Here is a 20629-nt window from a genome sequence, read left to right on the forward strand (position 1 = left end):
CGAGAACCCGGTCATCATGATGTCCCGCTGTGTCTTTATAGAACAAACCGGCTGTAAATTGGGACGCTAAAGTTTGTGAATTATAATTTATTAGGGACTCTATATACGCTCTATACATATAAAGGTTGTCGCTTCTTGAAATCAACGTGTCGCCGAGCGTTATATCCAGTTGATTAAAAAGACTCGCTATATGGTAGTTAATAAGTGCAACGCGTGATCCTTCTGGTATGGGTGTGTTATCAGGACTAACGATTTTGCAAACGACGTGTAACAATGTGTTATTAAGGTCGTAATAATATTCACCGCTGCCCGTGATGTAGAATTCCAAAGGGGCATTGTCAGTGATTGCTGCGATTGGCTGCACCTCTACATAAAGAGATTTTTCAATGCTTGTTTGGGTAGGCGGTATTTGAAAGATATCCAACTCTGATTTGGCGTACTCGGCGGATGCGTCATGCACGAAAGCCATAGCGTCTGACTAGAAGATGTCACTCGGTGAGCGACTTCTTGTTTTCTGGCGGCGACGTCTCTTAGGTTGTGATACTTTATTCATAAAAGTTGGTAAGACAATGGCAGCGCGTTCACGTTTTCTTTTACGCGTTTTTTTACGTATTTGTATGACAGCGGAGCCATCCTGGCTCTGCGCCGACCTATTTATACGATCCATAAAGGCGGTCGAAGCCGTAGTGACAACGTCTTTAGCGATGTTACGGGCGGCTGTTTTCACGTGCGGTTTTGCAAGCTCCACACCTTTCTTAAATAGGGGAACGACACGGCGGAACAGACCCCGAAATAACCCGGCGAGTCCAGAACCATGCATGAATTCAGTACGGTGAAAGCAGTCCAAGCCATGACCGGCTTGCGTTATGTAATAATGCGTATATGCGTCCGGGTCACCGTACACTCTCTGGGACAACATTTTAGTGCGTCGTCACCGCGCGCGGTCTAAAGTGTAATCGCACAATAGTCTTACCGTATTTGAATTTAACAGGTTTAGCCTGATCAGTTAGTATCGATATTGTAACCGTGTCAAAATGATGCGTACTAACAGGTATATAGTCCGGACGGTGATACTTTTGCATGACTATATCACCATTTTTACCGCCTAACTCGACAGTTCTTAAAAGTTGTACGTAACTATCGCCAACAAGTTGATGTTGGACGATGTCGGTACATACAAACAATGTATAAAAACCGGCTTTAATATCGGCATTAATTTTTTTCTCTTTTGATGAAACTAGTGCAAGCCCCTTTATACCGCCAACATGATGTTCTAAAACAGGTAAGCCGGGTCCTTTTTAGCGGAGAGTGATGTGCTCGGTGTCAACATTCTTGAGCGACGGAGCTTTCGAATACCCCGTCAGCCCCAAAATATTCCCCAACTTCACACAAGGCATGAACTTGTATGCTGGTGAATTCAGTACATAAACGGTTCTGTCAATATCGTCGTATCTTAGACACAATTGATCGGGGGGTATTTTTATAGATTCAAGTTTGCTATTAATGGCTTTGATGAGATCTTGCATATTGGAGTAATAACCCGATTTAACAAAAAGCTCGCTGAACGGCTCATCGCGCTGTGCGACGTAGAATACACCATCTCCGGGGCCAAAGGTTTCCCACGTATGTGGATACTGAATCTCCACTAAAGCCACTTCGTAAGGGCCGCGAAGATGCACCGCTTTTGCTAACTTAGTGGTGTAATCGGCGATGCTGTTTTCGGGATAAAGTTTGGCGGAGGCGTTGCAGGGCAGCGTGATAAAAAACTATCCGTCCTCCAGAGTTTACAGACGCATCAACTGTTTTTCAGGCACCTAAGAGTTAAACTTGTCAGGGTATCCTATCCACTTTACAAAACACAACGTTTTACCCCGAACTTTCTTCTTTTTCAGTATTTTTTCTATCCTGTAAACTCGTAGCTTGTCGAGAGTTACTTTTTGGACTTCTTCCGGGTAGAACGAGCCTTCAATTAACTCATCGGACAGGTCTTTCAGCTTATAAAGGGGTCTGAGGCCCCTAGTGTTTACAGCGTGAATTTTAAATATCTCGTCCGTATAGGTTTGTTCATACCCCTTTGTAAAAACACCCTTATAACGAACAATTCTGACGTGATCATCTATTTTTAATACCGGTTAAACTTTTTTAATAGTCTCGTAACATCCGTAGATATTTTTCTAAACGGTTAAAGAGTTCTCTTTTGTCACATCGACGGGGCGCCGCCTTATAGTTCTGTGGTATGTGTGGTTATAACTATACACCAAGTCTTGTAACTTGTCGATGTACCTGTACGTGTTTTGTTCTCTAAGATAGCGCCACATTTTAGTTTTCAGCGTTCTATTAAAAAGCTCGACCAACGCTGCCTTAACAGCGTTTGTAGTTAAAAAATGATGTATTTTATAGGTTTCACAATGACGCCTCATAGGTTTGTTTATAAACTCATGGCCCCGATCAGTCTGGAGCTTTCGGGGGGTTCGGCCGCTTAACTTAAATATCTGCTCAAAAGCGGTAGCCACGGTTGCGCCGGACTTATTTGAAAGGCACGACACCCAGGCATATTTAGATAGAATATCAACGATCAGCAGGTATTTTACACCATTAATTTCTTTAGAAAAATCCATCATCGACACAAGATCTGCCTGCCATTGAGCATCGATATCAGACACCATAACCTTGTTTCTTGTAAAGGATTTTTTAACAGGTTTGTACAATGTGTAAGTATCCTCGTTGCTCAACCAGTTTTTTACAGAGTCTTTTCTTATTCCAAATTTACGTACTTCTCTGAATAAGGATTCAACGGCCCCATAAGAGCCGACGGCTTTTGGCGTGTAGTAATGTTTTCGCAATATTTTGCTTTTTGCAGGCATTTTAGCTGTGTTTTAAACAGCATCTACTCAACAACACGTCCTAACTGTTTATACAATTTTAAATAATCAAGCTATTATATTTATTGTAAAAAGAAAAAACAGAATACATTTTTATTTAAAACAGTTTATGTATAGTAAATAAAACATTATAAGACATTATACACAAAGCAATTTTATACATGCAAAGTAAAAATGTATGTAAAACAAATAAAAACATTATAAGATGTTTGATACAAACAAAGTTTATATACAATTGCCAAAGTAAGAAAATTTACAACGTTAACCAAGCAGCTTGCAACAAGGGCTGGAGCCTCTTTTTAGGTAATAATGAGCCACGCGGCGACACAGTAGGTGATCTTAATAACACCGGGGGTGTAAAAGGGCTTCGAGCCTCATCAAAGGGACCGTTGGCGGGGCGTTCAGCTGTGCGATAGTCTCCATAAAATAGTCCCAACCGCGAGGTTTAATATTAGGCAAGCCGTGACTCTGGGTAGCTGTTCGAATCAGGTCAATAATGTTGGATCCGGGTACAGTTTGTTCTTTGTAAATGAACTCACCCATAGCGTTCCAGGACGGCTTATTACCAGTGCGGTACAGTTTACTTAACAATAGTTCGGCATTTTTTCTATAACGTGTGTTAATACTGTCAAGTATCTCGTTAGTATCTGTGCTGATTGAGGTTGCATTTGACAATTGTTGTTGCTCGGTTTGTGGCTGTGTAATCAGGGTTATACCAGGCATTTCTTTACCAGAGTGTTTGTTGAGCATTAAGTACCTCTGTAACACGACTGTGTAGCTCTTAATTTTTTCATCAACTGAAAGGTCATTTCTGTGTAGTATTTCGCTAATCTCATCATCTAAGCGCCGTAGGGCTGTTTGGCGTATATCTGTTGCATCTACGGAGGTATTTTTAAGCCTGTCCATTTCATTTTTGGAAACCAGGAACATTTTCTCGGCATACTGCATTATGAACCACCGGCTGTATTAGCTATCAGGCTAGTGATTAAAGGTATAGCAAAACCGAGCAAAGCTTCGGCTTTTCTTACCCTGACAAAAAACGTTTTGAACGAGATACATAATGCTCAAATTTCTGTGGTGTACGTATTTGGTGAATGCGTTTTGTATTTCAAGATTCTCACAAGCCGCCTGCATAAGATCATCAACAACCGCCAAATTTACCTTGTCCGTTGGAAATAGATCAGCGTCTGTAAAATTTTGCAGGACCCCCTCGATAAACCTGATATTTGTAAACAAACGGGTTAGTTCATCATACAATTTCTGCCAACATGCGTAAAACCAAATGACATTATCAGGTTTGTGCGACATTAACGCATCCTTGTGCATTAATAAGTTTTTTACAAAAAAACTCTTTCCAGAATTTGAGGGCCCTGCTAGGATACACGAAAAAGGGTGTTGAAATTGCGCAGTCATGTTTAATAGCCAAAAGGCAACGTTGTAAAGTCAGCCGTCAGCTGTCTCTTTGTGTAGACGCACTTTTGCGTTTTACGTAATGGTCTTGTCTCTATGGTCAAGCGCTTCCTATTTCTGTAAATACCGTCTTGAGCGATACCTATTGTTTTCTGCTTCTCGGGGTCGTTGTTGTGTGAGTAGTCCAGCACAAGATCTTTTAAAATTAACAAGCCGTGTGTTAGTGACATTGAGTGTTATACCCTTAACCTTCAATACGGTTTTCCCGTTGTTAAGTTTGTAGCCGTAAGTCTTTGGACCAGCGGATACAAACTCGGTAATGTGGGCGTCGTCGGGTATTTCACTAGTTAGTTCACCGAGAAAATCACCCAAGGGTGGCGTCCATTCAGAACCCTTACTCACGAATATGAGTCTGTGTCGTGATAAAGGCAACGTTCCTGTAACCTGTCTAGGAGCTTGTATAATTCAAGTCTGGCATAGGCGGTTGTAAAACAGGCTATAAAAATGTTTGTGTTTTTGTTGTGGGTGTAGCGCTCTTTTACATAGCTCCAATTGACTACTGCCGTATCGTCATCGATGAAATTAACCTCGGAGAGGTCGTAGTACGGCACAAAAGCTAATTTGAAAAGCTTGTCAGGGTACGTGACAAGTTAGAACGCTGGCCAAACTTACCCCACAAAGAGTTTAGGAACAGTTTTGAAATTTGTCTTTTTGCTGGGTTTACAGATATCTTATCAGATCGCAAGCAGACATCTTCTTTTTTTTAAAATGCCGCTATGTAAGCCGTTTTTTCAGAATCCGTTTTACACCAACTGGGATAACCGGAAGCCTCCTGTTTATTTCTGAGGTGTAATTTGATGTACGGGGCGAACAAATCCTCTGTTGTATTCGGAAAATGCCAGATCTCATAGATCTCGGCAATCTGTAACCTTTTTCAACCGCTAAAACTATCTCTATGGTGCACCATGTACCGGTTAGGGACCGCTCAGCATCTGTGTGGCTGCAAATGTCTTTCTGACAGCTCAAGGCGCATGTGTAGCATAGCGGAAACATTAGTTTTTTATTTAGCTTTACAGGTAGGACCGGAAAAAATAAATCTCTGGGCGGGTACACTTTAACTCGTGCAATGCCAAAGTATTTTTTTATGTAGCCAAAATGATCATAAATGATTTTTGGGTGTCTTACAGGGTAAGTCTTAGTTTTATTAACAAAAGGGTACAGACTGGTGAAATCGTAATAATGCACTGTTTCATCGGCCTGCACATTGTGATAAAGTTTAATGGTGTTAGTGCGCCTGCCGTAAGGCGCGTCACGAGGATCCAAAGGAGTCGGGAATTTCATTATAATCAGAAAGTCTTTGACCCCCGAATCGTTTGCAATCATATACCGCCACTCGTGTTCCCACAGGACGCGTACAGTAAAGCCTTGTCTCTGTAGTCGGCTTTTCCTGACAAGGAAAGATTGGTATAGCTGCCCGTAGGACGATTTAGTAAGCTCGTTGCTGTCCTGCTCGTTATAGCACACAGGACACCCGTGATAAAAACAGCCCTGAAATTCAAAAGCGGTGTGTTTACCGTTAACAAAAGCATACCCGTCCAAAAAATATTTACCGACCTTTTTTTCACCGCCCTTTAACGTGTGTTGTATAGAAATGCCTTCAGCATGTTCAAGGTACATGAGCCACTGTATAGCGGGTGTTGAAAAGCGTTTCTGGGTCTTCTGGTAATTATCTGCAGGTACAATCGCTATGGTATTTTTGGGTAGAAATTTAAACCGATACATGGCCATGCACACGGATGCCAATGTGATAAGTTGGAGTGGATCAATACATTTAGTGACCGTTCTGTATTTCTTTTCACGTTTAATGTATTGCAGCACTTTTTGTTCCGTCATGGCCATAATCGTGTCCCTGTAAGACTCACAAGCCCTTCTCAAAACCTCAACATCCTGCTTACAGTAAGCTTTTAACTCTTTCTGAAAATTGAAGGTGTCATTTTTATGTTTCTCGTACCAATCTGTGAATTCTTTTTTCTCCCCGGGCATCATGTATTCGACGCTGTAATACACAGCGGCCGGTAGGGCGCCTATGTAGTTTTGATTTTCTGACGTGTTGAAAAAAATGCGGGAAGTGTCCCTTGGCGCCTGAAAAACCCATAGCCTCGGGCATCTTGCTGAGCTTCATAGGCATGAAATTCAGCGAGTCTATGAACCTAATTTTTAAGTCCTTCAGGGTAACGCACATTAACCGACCGCCTTGATTTATAATATCAATTTTACATTTTTCATTAATCAACTCCTGTAAAACAAAATAAGCGTCGTAGCGTCCGGCATTGTGAGCTATGAACGTGTAACCCGAAAACTTACCGTCGGCAAAAAATCGCACAAAGTCAAGCGTAAATGATTTCCCGCTAAAATGCCAGGAGTTGGGGCCGTATAGTGTGGTTGCGTAAATGAAATTGGGTATATGCAAGCCTGTTTCTTGCATGCATTCAAAATCGTAAAAGATATACTTGTCAATCATTTTTTTGGGGTTGTATGGCTGCATGTAACAAATATGGTCGTCAAATTTGTCAACCTGCCCGCCGCAGATGGTGCATTTTAAACCGTTACATTTGTGCTCATCGCCGCAGTCTATATATTTGTAACAAAATCTGCAAAAAGTTTTTTTCTTACAAAGAGCTTTATCACTAAGTGACAGGTTTCTATGTGTTATAAAACATGCCACTGAGCGGCAATACGTCCTACATATCGGGCAACGTGTATTATTAGACTGCTCAGCACAATTCGGTCTCTGGCACGCTTTACAAAACTGCATACACCCGTGTCGGTATTTATGTTTGTATACAGTGCAACAAACGTCGCAAAAATAATCAAAACCGATAAAGGCTTTTAGATTTTTTATGCCATAATAATGCTTTTCATGGTGCAATATATAGACACTCTTTTCTTTAGCTGTGCTGGCTGTGTGATAATAACGCCACTGTCCCCTATTGTGGTACAAAATTTTAATTGTGATGTTTAATTTTTTTTCAAATTCAGCAACGTCAGTAAAAGACACCAAATACCCCTCGGGTATTTGTAAGTCTCTATGCAGTTGTCGAGCTTTCTCTAACAAGGCGACGTCGCTCAAAGCAGCACCCTCCAAAATAGCGTAAACACTAGCATCCAGACAGACGTTATTATCGTAATTATTAAAATCGTATAAATTTTGTTTTTTACGATCAATAATCCGACTATACGCGACACCGCCCAAACGTCTTCTGGCCCCACAACGGCGGCACCTAACAATGATGACAACTAGTTTAAGTGTATTACCGGCTATGCACTTAAACTGTAAAGCATTAGCAATATTGTCTAAAAATGTTTCGGCTCTAAATCCATCTCTAGAATGCCTATTAGAGAAAATCGAATCAAACGTTTCGCCGCCGTCTAAACGCAATTATATGAAATCACCCGGATCAACGTCCCGTAAAATCCTATCTAACAATGTCTGTATAGAAGCGTGTATTGCATCAAGAGCATCAACAAACGAGCGAATGGCTTTGAGGTTAGCGAATCTGAAGTGTTCCGTGTACATGGTACTGTTAAAATTCGCTAAGTCACGCTGTTGCTGATATAAACGTTCTAGATAAACGGATCTAACATTTTGTGGTTCAGGGGGTTCGTCTGTAATAGACGTGTTATAGGGCCTGTCGCTATTTTGCGGGGCGCCTGACTGAATACGACTTGATTGCGTATTTGAAGGTCTATTAGTGTGCGAGTTGTTTGGACGACTGTGCCCCGCTTGCGCGGTCTGCGGTTGCTGATGTGTTTGTCCGGCATTCAGACGAGCCGACGCAACAGTCGTGTTACGACATTCCTGTCTTTTTTTGCTAACTATTTTGTTCGGACGCGCCGGCGTCCCATTGTTACGCCGGCGACACCTTTTCTCTCTAGCTATTTTAGAACGTTTAACTGAAAAACAGATTTTTATAGCCTTTTTTAACTTTCTAACCCTAGCACTTACAGTTGTTTTTGCGCTTTTAAAAGGGCGTCCACCTCCACTAGTCATCACTAGTCAGTCGCGGCATAGCAGCTCTTTTTCAAGAGCATCAAGATGAGTAATCAGTCGTATGCATTTATCGCGCGTAGCGTGTATTTGTCCCTCAGTATTTTTGTTGGGACTGTTAAACGCTAGAGACGTAGAGTCTTTAACGTAACATTTTAAATGCAACGCCACGCGTGCCATTTTGTCATTACATTTCGCAAAATCCCTCAACGCGTCGTACGTCTCTCCACCCCGACAATAACAGGAATGGACAAGAGGAGCGTATCGCTGTTGGGGTTCGCTTATCTGTTGTACGTTGCTGCATGTGTCTGGCGTATCAAATGTACAGGGAGTGCAGAATTATTAGGAAAGTTGTATTTTTGAGGATTAATTTTATTATTGAACAACAACCATGTTCTCAATGAACCCAAAAAACTCATTAATATCAAAGCTGAATGTTTTTGGAAGTAGTTTTTAGTTTGTTTTTAGTTTTAGCTATTTTAGGGGAATATCTGTGTGTGCAGGTGACTATTACTGTGCATAATTATTACGCAACTTAACAAAAAACAAATATATACCCATTTCAATTATTTATTTTTACCAGTGAAACCAATATAACATCTCAACATTCACAAATATACATTTCTGACATTCAAAAACAAAACAAAAACAAATCAGTGACCAATATAGCCACCTTTCTTTGCAAGGACACTCAAAAGCCTGCCATCCATGGATTCTGTCAGTGTTTTGATCTGTTCACCATCAACGTTGCGTGCAGCAGCAACCACAGCCTCCCAGACACTGTTCAGAGAGGTGTACTGTTTTCCCTCCTTGTAAATCTCACATTTGATGATGGACCACAGGTTCTCAATGGGGTTCAGATCAGGTGAACAAGGAGGCCATGTCATTAGATTTTCTTCTTTTATACCCTTTCTTGCCAGCCACGCTGTGGAGTACTTGGACGCGTGTGATGGAGCATTGTCCTGCATGAAAATCATGTTTTTCTTGAAGGATGCAGACTTCTTCCTGTACCACTGCTTGAAGAAGGTGTCTTTCAGAAACTGGCAGTAGGACTGGGAGTTGAGCTTGACTCCATCCTCAACCCGAAAAGGCCCCACAAGCTCATCTTTGATGATACCAGCCCAAACCAGTACTCCACCTCCACCTTGCTGGCGTCTGAGTCGGACTGGAGCTCTCTGCCCTTTACCAATCCAGCCACGGGCCCATCCATCTGGCCCATCAAGACTCACTCTCATTTCATCAGTCCATAAAACCTTAGAAAAATCAGTCTTGAGATATTTCTTGGCCCAGTCTTGACGTTTCAGCTTGTGTGTCTTGTTCAGTGTTGGTCGTCTTTCAGCCTTTCTTACCTTGGCCATGTCTCTGAGTATTGCACACTTTGTGCTTTTGGGCACTCCAGTGATGTTGCAGCTCTGAAATATGGCCAAACTGGTGGCAAGTGGCATCTTGGCAGCTGCACGCTTGACTTTTCTCAGTTCATGGGCAGTTATTTCGCGCCTTGGTTTTTCCACACGCTTCTTGCGACCCTGTTGACTATTTTGAATGAAACGCTTGATTGTTCGATGATCACGCTTCAGAAGCTTTGCAATTTTAAGAGTGCTGCATCCCTCTGCAAGATATCTCACTATTTTTGACTTTTCTGAGCCTGTCAAGTCCTTCTTTTGACCCATTTTGCCAAAGGAAAGGAAGTTGCCTAATAATTATGTACACCTGATATAGGGTGTTGATGTCATTAGACCACACCCCTTCTCATTACAGAGATGCACATCACCTAATATGCTTAATTGGTAGTAGGCTTTCGAGCCTATACAGCTTGGAGTAAGACAATATGCATAAAGAGGATGATGTGGTCAAAATACTCATTTGCCTAATAATTCTGTACAGGGTGTAATGCGCTTTTTACAAGGTATTACATCCTGTGTATTGGATACTGGTGTTATGTCACATAAGGCTGTAATATCATTTATTACGCTAGTTGGCTCACCACTCTGCAGAACCGGCCGCGGCGTTGTTAGAACTCCAGCTATCGGTGTAAACTGTTCCTGATGCTTTTTTGTGGTCGATCGTCGTTTTTCTTTAGCGATTCGGGTTTTGTTGCTTTCTTTTCTTTTGGCTGAAATTAAAGACAAACATTAAGCTATATGTATTAAGAACATCAAGCGTTTGTAATTAAAACAGAGAGCCATGTAATATTAACTTACGGGCATCAGGACAGCGGATAATCGGCATTGTGGTATTTTCAGACAGCCAACTGTCGCAGGCGTTGGTGACCGACTCTGGTGGTTCGGGGAATGAAACAGTTCTGTTGACACGTGCGCTACTACCCGGTAGCTGAAAAACTTTAAATTACAAGGTTTGATTAAACACCATTGTTTATACACGCTTAAAAGTTATAGACATTGTTTTTTGAGCTGCTGTAGAGGGATCCTTGCCCGTTGGGTTAGATTTCTTTGATACCGCTTTGGAGACCCCGGTCGTGGCCATTTTTCTTTTCAACGCTGCATTTAAAAAAAAGTATTAGACTTATAGACATTGTTTAAAATATATTACAGAAGCAATGCATTTTGGTCCTTACGCTCTTTGCCCCGCTTGCGACGCTTTTGTAGGGCATCATCGGAGAGTGTCGCAATGTCATCAATTGTATACACTTTTCTTTCCAGCGCTGTGTTTTAAAAAAGTGTATTAGAAATATAGATAATGTTTAAAACAGTCAACATCAAAGAAGTCGATCGAGCCTTACGTGTTCTGGCTAGCCTGGTCGTCTGTTTTATTTCATTTCGATAGGGGGTTGTGAGATCGATAACTCGCGAAGGATCGTTCTCCTTTAGCTCGTCAGAATTGCTGTTGCTAGTAACTCCAATGCTTGAATGTTCTGTATTTTCAGTATCGACGGGTCTGTTCACAATTCTTAAAATGTCTAGGATTTGCTCATCTGTAATAAACGTGCATGAAATATAACTAGATCTAAAACTATATACGTAATAAATGCCTAAGATGGTTATACTTACCGACCTGGCAAGGAGACGTTGGATTGTAATCGGGTTCGCTTGAAATGTCAGTATGAGATAGCTCCATACTGGGCGACGCGTCTGAACGCAGTTGCGCCCCACCACCGCTAATGTAAGACTCATAGTAATCATCGGGCGCGACAAGCATCTGCGCATCGGGTATATTGTCATCGCCCCATAAATCTTGGTAAGAATCCATCTAAACTAAATGTATATTGTTAGTTAAATTATAACAACATTTGCAGGGCCGCTTTAACCCCTATAAATAGGAAAGATAGATAGATAGATAGATAGATAGATGGAAAGATAGATAGATATATAGATAAATGATAGAATTTAGATAGTTGTGGTATTTGGCTGTATGTAAACATAGATAGATAAATGGGTCGTTAGATAGATAGGTAGATAGCTAACAGCTAGATGGAAAGATAGATAGATAGATAGATAGCTGGATAGATAGGAGATATAGAGATAGATAGATAGATAGATAGATAGTTAGACAGATAGATGGAAAGATAGATAGATAGATAGATAGATAGATAGATAGATGGATAGATAGGAGATATATAGATAGATAGATAGATAGATAGATAGATACATAGATAGTTGGATAGCTAAATTGATAGAATTTAGATAGTTGGGGTATTTGGCTGTATGGATACCTAGATAGATAAATGGATAGATAGATAGATATAAAAAATAGAAGAGCAGCACACAATGTCTGAGCAGGTGCAATACCTTGAAAAGGGCCACGGACCTGGTCCAAATTAGGTATAAAGAAGGAAAAAATCCAAGGCAGCACACAAGTTATCCGTGAAAAAAAAAAGGGTGTTTATTGACCCATATGTGGACAGCAACGTTTCAGCTCTCTCAATGGAGCCTTTGTCAAGCCATAGTGGTCAGTGCAACATCAGGTGCTTATAAAGCATACAAATTTACAACAATCTCATTACATGATTATACATCAATTATATCAAAAACTGTAAAATATTCCAGTGAACATGACATCATAAAGTGAAAATGTGCACAGTGCGTTCAAACACTGTATTATATATAGAACAATGTCACAAATAGTACTTGAAAAACATCCACCTACATGATTGTGATACATACATATCATAAGGCAATCATCAGTGTCAGGTGTCCCTAATTGTGTTAATAACAAAACAGTAAAATCTTTGACATATTTACTTGTGGATGTCCCATGTGCAGCGGAAGATCGCAGGACCTGTTCGGCGTCCGGAACTCGGCATTGCGCATGCGCGAGACGAGCTTCATCCCGCGAGATGTTCTGGGTATGCGGAAATCGGCGGCCCACTTCCAAGATGGCCACACGGCAACACAGGCGAACTGGGCATGCTCATTCCCCACACTGGGCGGGTAGTCAAGCGGCATACACAGCGATCATGTGAGGAGTCACATGATACCATCACTAGGCAACGGACCTGTCAAACTTTATTTAAAGAGCTACAGCAACGTAGCATAGGGGGGTACAGCGGACCAATCCAAATCTGTGGCACACACCACTTCTACATGTTGCCGCCTCGTCCCCAAATGTTATACACGTTCAGGTCCAACTACCTTTTCCATTCACACTTCAGCTCTCCAGGTATGCGCCCTCCTATGAATTACAATCAGAGGCAACAAAACTGCCACAACCAACTGGTTCAATGTTGAACTAGATTTACAAAAATTTTATCGCATGATTAAATTGAAGGTGTGGGCCTCTGAGCAACAGGATAGATCACGTATTGAGAATATAAGAACAAGTGAATTAACTCTACATGATACGGGACTTTTCCTAAAAAGTGACTTTAATCCTGTGTCACACCATCCTGCCATTGAGGCTTTCACTCTGGCAGTAGGGCGAGACATAGACAAATTGAAGCGTGAATTGACAGCGAATCCCATGGGCCATGCTAACATGACGTCTGAGGATATCAAAGCCGTTGGAGATCTGTCTTCAAACCGCAGCCTCACCATCAAGTCTGCTGACAAGGGTGGTGGGGTTGTGGTAATGGACACGGATCTCTACGTGCAAGAAATCCTATCACAGTTGGCGGACAGAAATGTGTATCAGCGGGTCTCCAATGACCCTAAGTTTAATCTACTGAGGGAACTCAGGGATATGTTATTACAGGCCAAATCTGGTGGCATCATAGATGAGAAATTGTGTAGCTATTTGTTATGTGAAAAGCCAATGACCCCAATATTATATACGCTTCCGAAGATACACAAGGATTTGCGTGCCCCCCCGGGCCGACCCATTGTGTCCGGTAGGGGCTCCTTGTTTTGTAATCCAGCTATTTTCCTTGATAGGATCTTGCGGCCGTTTGCCGTGTCCGCCAGATCCTATATAAGGGATACCAGTGATTTTCTGTTGAAGATCAAGGATCTGAGAATCCCTGATGGTGCCATTCTTGCGTCATTTGACGTGTGTAGTTTATACACGTCAATCGAGCACGAATTGGGGCTCCATGCAGTGGAACTATGTCTTATGCAGACGGCCTACACTGAGGAATGCAGGTTATTTTTATTGGGATTATTGAGATTTATTCTTTTCAGAAATTATTTCTTATTTCAGGATGATTACTATGTACAGTTGAGGGGGACAGCGATGGGGTCCAATGTGGCGCCCACCTATGCAAATATATACATGACACATTTGGAAAACTCTCACGTCTATGGATGCCGCCACTTCAGCCATGTGCTGGGGTGGTGGCGTTACATAGATGATATTTTTTTGATATGGGTGGGCGCCACAGAGGACCTCATGGCTTTCCACTCATTCCTGAATGGGATTGACCCCAGCGTCAAGTTTACCTTGATCCACTCACATGAGAGAATACAATTTCTTGACACTGAGGTGATTATTCAGGGAGACACCCTGTCTACTGACCTCTTTGTGAAACCTACGGACAAAAACACCCTTGTCAGATACGAGAGCCACCACCCGCGGCCAATGATTAAGTCCCTCCCATACAGTCAGATGTTACGAGTGGCCAGGATAGTTGAGCCAGGTCCAACCAGGGACCAAAGGCTAGCCGAAATGGCTGAAAAATTTCGATCTAGAGGTTATCCTAAAAAGCTTGTCAGGGAAAGTATTACCAAAACTGAAGTGAGGATGAAGGATGGTGACCCAGTTAAGTCTAAGATTTCCACACCCAGGATACCGTTAGTCACAGACTACTGTACTAGTAGCCCTCGGTTATCCACTATTGTCAGAAAGCACTGGCCGATTTTGGCCAGTGGTTTTGACCATATAGACGAATTCAAGACACCGCCATTATGTTCCTTTCGGAGAAGCCGAAACCTAGGTGACAAACTGGTTAGAACAGATGTTGGATCTAGGAAGGTTGACTGTAGCACGTATTTTGGCTCCACACGGAGGGGCTGTTATCCGTGCTGTAGTTGTGTCAATTGCCCCTATATGATTAAGGGTGACTCTTTTGTCAATCCAGCCACTGGGAAAACAGTTTGTATTAAACAATACCTTACATGCGATTCATCCTATGTTGTTTACCTGCTAACCTGTCCTTGTGGACTCTGGTATGTCGGGGAAACAACCTGGGATGTCAAAACAAGGTTGAATCAACATAGATATACTATAAGGAAGAAGAGGCTGGACTTACCTGTTCCCAAGCATTTTACAGATGCAGGCCATCAAGAACGGGATTTAAAATTTAGGATTCTAGAACAAGTGCCCTTACCCAGACGGGGTGGGGATAGGACGACACGTCTGAAAAGAAGGGAGCTCTACTGGATCTACGAGTTGAAGACTCTTAAACCAGCAGGGCTCAACGTTGATTTTAGGGTGGTTTGATGTCTCTGCTTTTGTTGTATGTCTGTTTCCCTATATGTATGTTCGTTGATGTGGGTTGTCCGAGTGATGTGTAGTGTCCCATGTTTTGTCTTATTTGTGGGGTTCTGGGAAATTGAGCCTCGTCTCGCTTGTGTAAGGTCATATACAAGTGCAATTGCTATAGTTTAAGCTAATAACTAATATTGTTTTTATATTTTTTATATTTATCACTTCTTTGTAGATCAAAGTGACACTTTATTTTACAATGGATGGCATGTTTGAGCACTGGAGGACGGCAGGACTGGAACGGCGTTTCAACATCTACACGAGCTTTTTGATCTCTGGGTTGTGGAGGGGCGGACGTCGGGGACCCGCACCTGTGGGTGGTGCTTGGTGACGCAGACGCTCTGTGGCAGCGAATTTCCACATTACACGCACGGTTGGGATGGTGAACTCATGTATTGTGTGACTGCATCAGCTTGGCTCTCCTATTGGGGATGCTGTGACAGGGTGTTTACTTATGGGCACACCTGTGTTCACCAGATCCCCCATATTTTGTTGCCTCTGATTGTAATTCATAGGAGGGCGCATACCTGGAGAGCTGAAGTGTGAATGGAAAAGGTAGTTGGACCTGAACGTGTATAACATTTGGGGACGAGGCGGCAACATGTAGAAGTGGTGTGTGCCACAGATTTGGATTGGTCCGCTGTACCCCCCTATGCTACGTTGCTGTAGCTCTTTAAATAAAGTTTGACAGGTCCGTTGCCTAGTGATGGTATCATGTGACTCCTCACATGATCGCTGTGTATGCCGCTTGACTACCCGCCCAGTGTGGGGAATGAGCATGCCCAGTTCGCCTGTGTTGCCGTGTGGCCATCTTGGAAGTGGGCCGCCGATCTCCGCATACCCAGAACATCTCGCGGGATGAAGCTCGTCTCGCGCATGCGCAATGCCGAGTTCCGGACGCCGAACAGGTCCTGCGATCTTCCGCTGCACATGGGACATCCACAAGTAAATATGTCAAAGATTTTACTGTTTTGTTATTAACACAATTAGGGACACCTGACACTGATGATTGCCTTATGATATGTATGTATCACAATCATGTAGGTGGATGTTTTTCAAGTACTATTTGTGACATTGTTCTATATATAATACAGTGTTTGAACGCACTGTGCACATTTTCACTTTATGATGTCATGTTCACTGGAATATTTTACAGTTTTTGATATAATTGATTTATAATCATGTAATGAGATTGTTGTAAATTTGTATGCTTTATAAGCACCTGATGTTGCACTGACCACTATGGCTTGACAAAGGCTCCATTGAGAGAGCTGAAACGTTGCTGTCCACATATGGGTCAATAAACACCCTTTTTTTTTTCACGGATAACTTGTGTGCTGCCTTGGATTTTTTCCTTCTTTATAGATAGATAGATAGATAGATAACAGATAGATGGAAAGATAGATAGATATATAGATAAATGATAGCATTTAGATAGTTGTGGTATTTGGCTGTATGTAAACATAGATAGATAAATGGGTCGTTAGATAGATAGGTAGATAGCTAACAGCTAGATGGAAAGATAGATAGATAGATAGCTGGATAGATAGGAGATATATAAATAGATAGACAGATAGATAGATAGATAGATAGATAGTTAGACAGATAGATGGAAAGATAGATAGATAGATGGATAGATAGGAGATATATAGATAGATAGATAGATAGATAGATAGAAGAGATAGATACATAAATAGTTGGATAGCTAAATTGATAGAATTTAGATAGTTGGGGTATTTGGCTGTATGGATACCTAGATAGATAAATGGATAGATAGATAGATAGATAGATAGATAGATAGATAGATAGATAGATAGATAACAGATAGATGGAAAGATAGATAGATAGATATATAGATAAATGATAGCATTTAGATAGTTGTGGTATTTGGCTGTATGTAAACATAGATAGATAAATGGGTCGTTAGATAGATAGGTAGATAGCTAACAGCTAGATGGAAAGATAGATAGATAGCTGGATAGATAGGAGATATATAGATAGCTAGATAAACATATAGATAGATATATAGATAGATAGATAGACATATAGACAGATAGATAGATAGATAGATAGATAGATAGATAGACGTTACATAGATTCAGATAACATGTCATATTCAATAAATAGTGAAAGATATTGCTAGTTAAAATATTGCAACATTTGTATGTGGTAAAAGAAAAAGACATTTAGTGATGCATTACGAATTATAAATAATCACAGTTACATAGATACAGATAACGTATGTCATATTCAAGAATAGTGAAAGATTTAAATAACGCTCGGCGACACGTTGATTTCAAGAAGCGACAACCTTTATACGTATAGAGCGTATATAGAGTCCCTAATAAATTATAATTCACAAACTTTAGCGTCCCAATTTACAGCCGGTTTATTCTATAAAGACACAGCGGGACATCATGATGACCGGGTTCTCGACGGGCGTAATGAAAGCTTCAGCAAGAGAGCAAAGTATTCAGCCCGATCTAGGAGTGTTGAATTAATGGGCCCCATTTACGCCGATATATTTAATCAACCGAAGTTAATACTGAACGGTTTAGATCTAAAGATAAAATTGACAAAAAACAAAGACACTTTCTGCCTTATGTCGGCCGAGGCGGCCCATTTTAAAGTACAAATACAGCACGCTTCCCTGTTTGTCAAAAGAGAACAAGTATCGCCCGCTGTAAGAATTGGGCACAGTCACGCTCTGTTAACAGCTAACGCGATCGGGCGTCGCTTAAAGTGTATAGCGTGCCCGCCGGTACTCGCATATGTAACCACGAGAATCTTTTCCTCGGAAACCTACCAAAAACAGTAATACCAGCGTTTGTGGATAACGAATCATTTTCCGGGAATTACCAAAGAAATCCTTTGTGCTTCAACCACTATAATGTGAATTATGCAGCCTTATATTTGGATGGTCAACAGATACCGGCAAAACCTTTTTAACCTAACTTCCAAGACGAATCAGCTGTTCGTGAATATATGTCCCTAGTACATATTTCGGGGAAACACAAGGCCGACAACGCTTTATCCGTCGATCGACACGAGTTTTTGAACGGTTACACTTTGTTCGCTTTTGATTTATCGCCGTCACAAAAGCCCGGCGGTCATTTCTCTCTAGTAAAAACTGGCAATCTGCGAGCTGAAATTAGATTTGCCGAACTGATTGCGAACACAATTAATATGATTGTATATTCAGTTCATGGAAATATTATTGAAATAAATAATCGTCGGGAGGTATTATATGATTTTCAATAGACATGAATAATTATGAAATTGCCTGTGTTATTAAAGCTGATATTAACGCCAGGCGCATATTTAAAGGTGTATTACCGTGTGATTTATTACCGGGGGGTAATATCATCGACAGGCCCGCGGCCTACATTGTAAATACGGATAATTCGTATCAGCGAGGGAAGCATTGGATTTTAATTATATTATACCCGAATGATCTATTTTTTTGATAGTTATGGTTTATCCCCCACAAATGAAATATTTCCTGGCGACTTTATGCAGTTTTTAAATAAAAATTCTAAGACTAAGATATTAAAACAGACAAATACAAGACGCCGTTAGTTCCGTCTGCGGCCATTACTGTATCTATATCTTACAATGTATCGCTAAAGGAATATCTTTTGAAAATGTTTTAAAAATGTTCACTAACGATTTTAGAAAAAATGACCGTATTGTGCGATCATTTGTAACAAAACGCATGAAACGCTTGTGTATACGATGCTGTAATTACAAGCAGACGTGTCTGTCCCTACGGGAATGCTACAAATAACTAAATGAATAAAACTTTTTAACCGAATTATATTTGTCATCGTTTGATTTTTAATACTATTATATTAAATTATTATCAGACACTATACATTTTAATATCAAACACTATAAATTTAATATCAAGCGCTATAAATTTTAATAGCTAACACTATAAATTTTAATAGCAAACACTATAAATTTTAATAGCACACAATATAAATTTTAATAGCAAACAATATAAATATAATATCAAGCGATATAAAACTAATATCAAGCGATATAAACCTAATATCAAGCGATATAAAAGGGGGCGTGTAAAAGGGGCGTGGTACCTGTCACTTTGACGAAACATATACCCTCTTACTACTTATATTTTCTGGTTGGTCACATTGGTGGCAGTTGGTAGTTAACATTGTAGCGAATCAGCTTGTCGGATTTCTGGATGTGCTGGTGGTGGTGCGATGCAGTGGAACGCATACTGGAAGTTCTGGACGTGGAGCGATGCGTTCCACGGTGGAACGCACACATCGGTTATCGCTACTGCTACACATTCAAAAGAAACCAATGAATCTCCTCCTTTTTTCCTTTTATGTAGGATATTTAATTTCCAACTATATTATAATATATATTTGAAGATGGATATGGAATAGGGTGGGATGTATTCAGTGTAAAAACAAAGATGATGTGATGTCATGTGTTCCAGCGTGGAACGGATGCCAAGAACACACTATGGAGCACATGTGTCTTTAAGTGTATTTCACCATGTGTTTTAATTTTATCAGTAGGGTATAAAGGCAAGGAGCCCACTGTTCATTATCCACTGAGGAAGCCAGATGGGAAATGCATGTCGTGATCTGAGCCACACTGGTCGGTAAATATTTTCATTATGTATTCCCTAATGAACTGTGTTTTACATGGATTGCACAAGGCACTTTAAATACTCATTTACTTAAAGGGGTTCTCCGGGAATTAAGAAAGTGAAAATACTTAAATATTACTTCATTATAAATATAGTCCCACATACCTTACATTAGTTATAATGGCTCATTTTGTTCGGGGACCAATCATCAGGATAAATAAAATGGCCGCTCTCCTATTGGTGCACACCAAACCTGTCCTAATCACATAGGAGGACAAGTTACTTCACCTGAGCTGAGCTAAAGAGCTGCCTCATCCTCCTCTGTGCTCTGCTTGTCAGGGATTATGATCCTGAATACAGTTTAATATGGTCATCAGCTGAATCTCTGTAGGAATGGAGTTCATGAACAGATATGGCTAATGAGCAGCAACACTTGTATGCAGTCTCCATTACCACAGTCCTGTTCCTTCTCTCTGTACTTCATGTCTCCTCATGAACTCAATTTTTTCAGAAATTCAGCTGAAGATCTTCTCATCTGTATTCATAATCCTAATCCCTGACAAGTAGGAGAGGAGGAGGATGATGTAGCTCTTTACCTCAGTGTTGTAAAGTAACTGGTCCTCCTGTGTGATTAGGAGAGGCTTTGTGTGCACTAATAGGACAGCGCCCATTTTATTTCTCCTAATTATTGCTCCCTAGACAAAACGAGCCATTATAACTAATGAAAGGTATTTAGGAATATGTTTATAATAAAGTAATATTTACGTATTTTCATTTTCTTAATTCCTG

The 20629-nt window shown here is 40.9% G+C and overlaps 1 protein-coding gene and 1 long non-coding RNA gene across 2 annotated transcripts in view; both read right to left on the bottom strand.

Moving 5' to 3' along the window:
* Positions 1-20629, bottom strand: part of LOC120998934 (vomeronasal type-2 receptor 26-like) — a 57574-nt gene that overhangs the window by 28315 nt on the left and 8630 nt on the right. The window lies entirely within an intron of this gene.
* On the bottom strand, positions 10780-11115 carry LOC120997109. Its single transcript, XR_005778089.1, has 3 exons — positions 11081-11115; positions 10916-11002; positions 10780-10838 (listed from the first exon to the last, which is right to left on the bottom strand). It is a non-coding gene; the product is annotated as an uncharacterized LOC120997109 (long non-coding RNA).

This window comes from Bufo bufo, chromosome 4 (genome assembly GCF_905171765.1).
Source record: "Bufo bufo chromosome 4, aBufBuf1.1, whole genome shotgun sequence".
In the NCBI taxonomy this organism is placed as follows: Eukaryota; Metazoa; Chordata; class Amphibia; order Anura; family Bufonidae; genus Bufo; species Bufo bufo.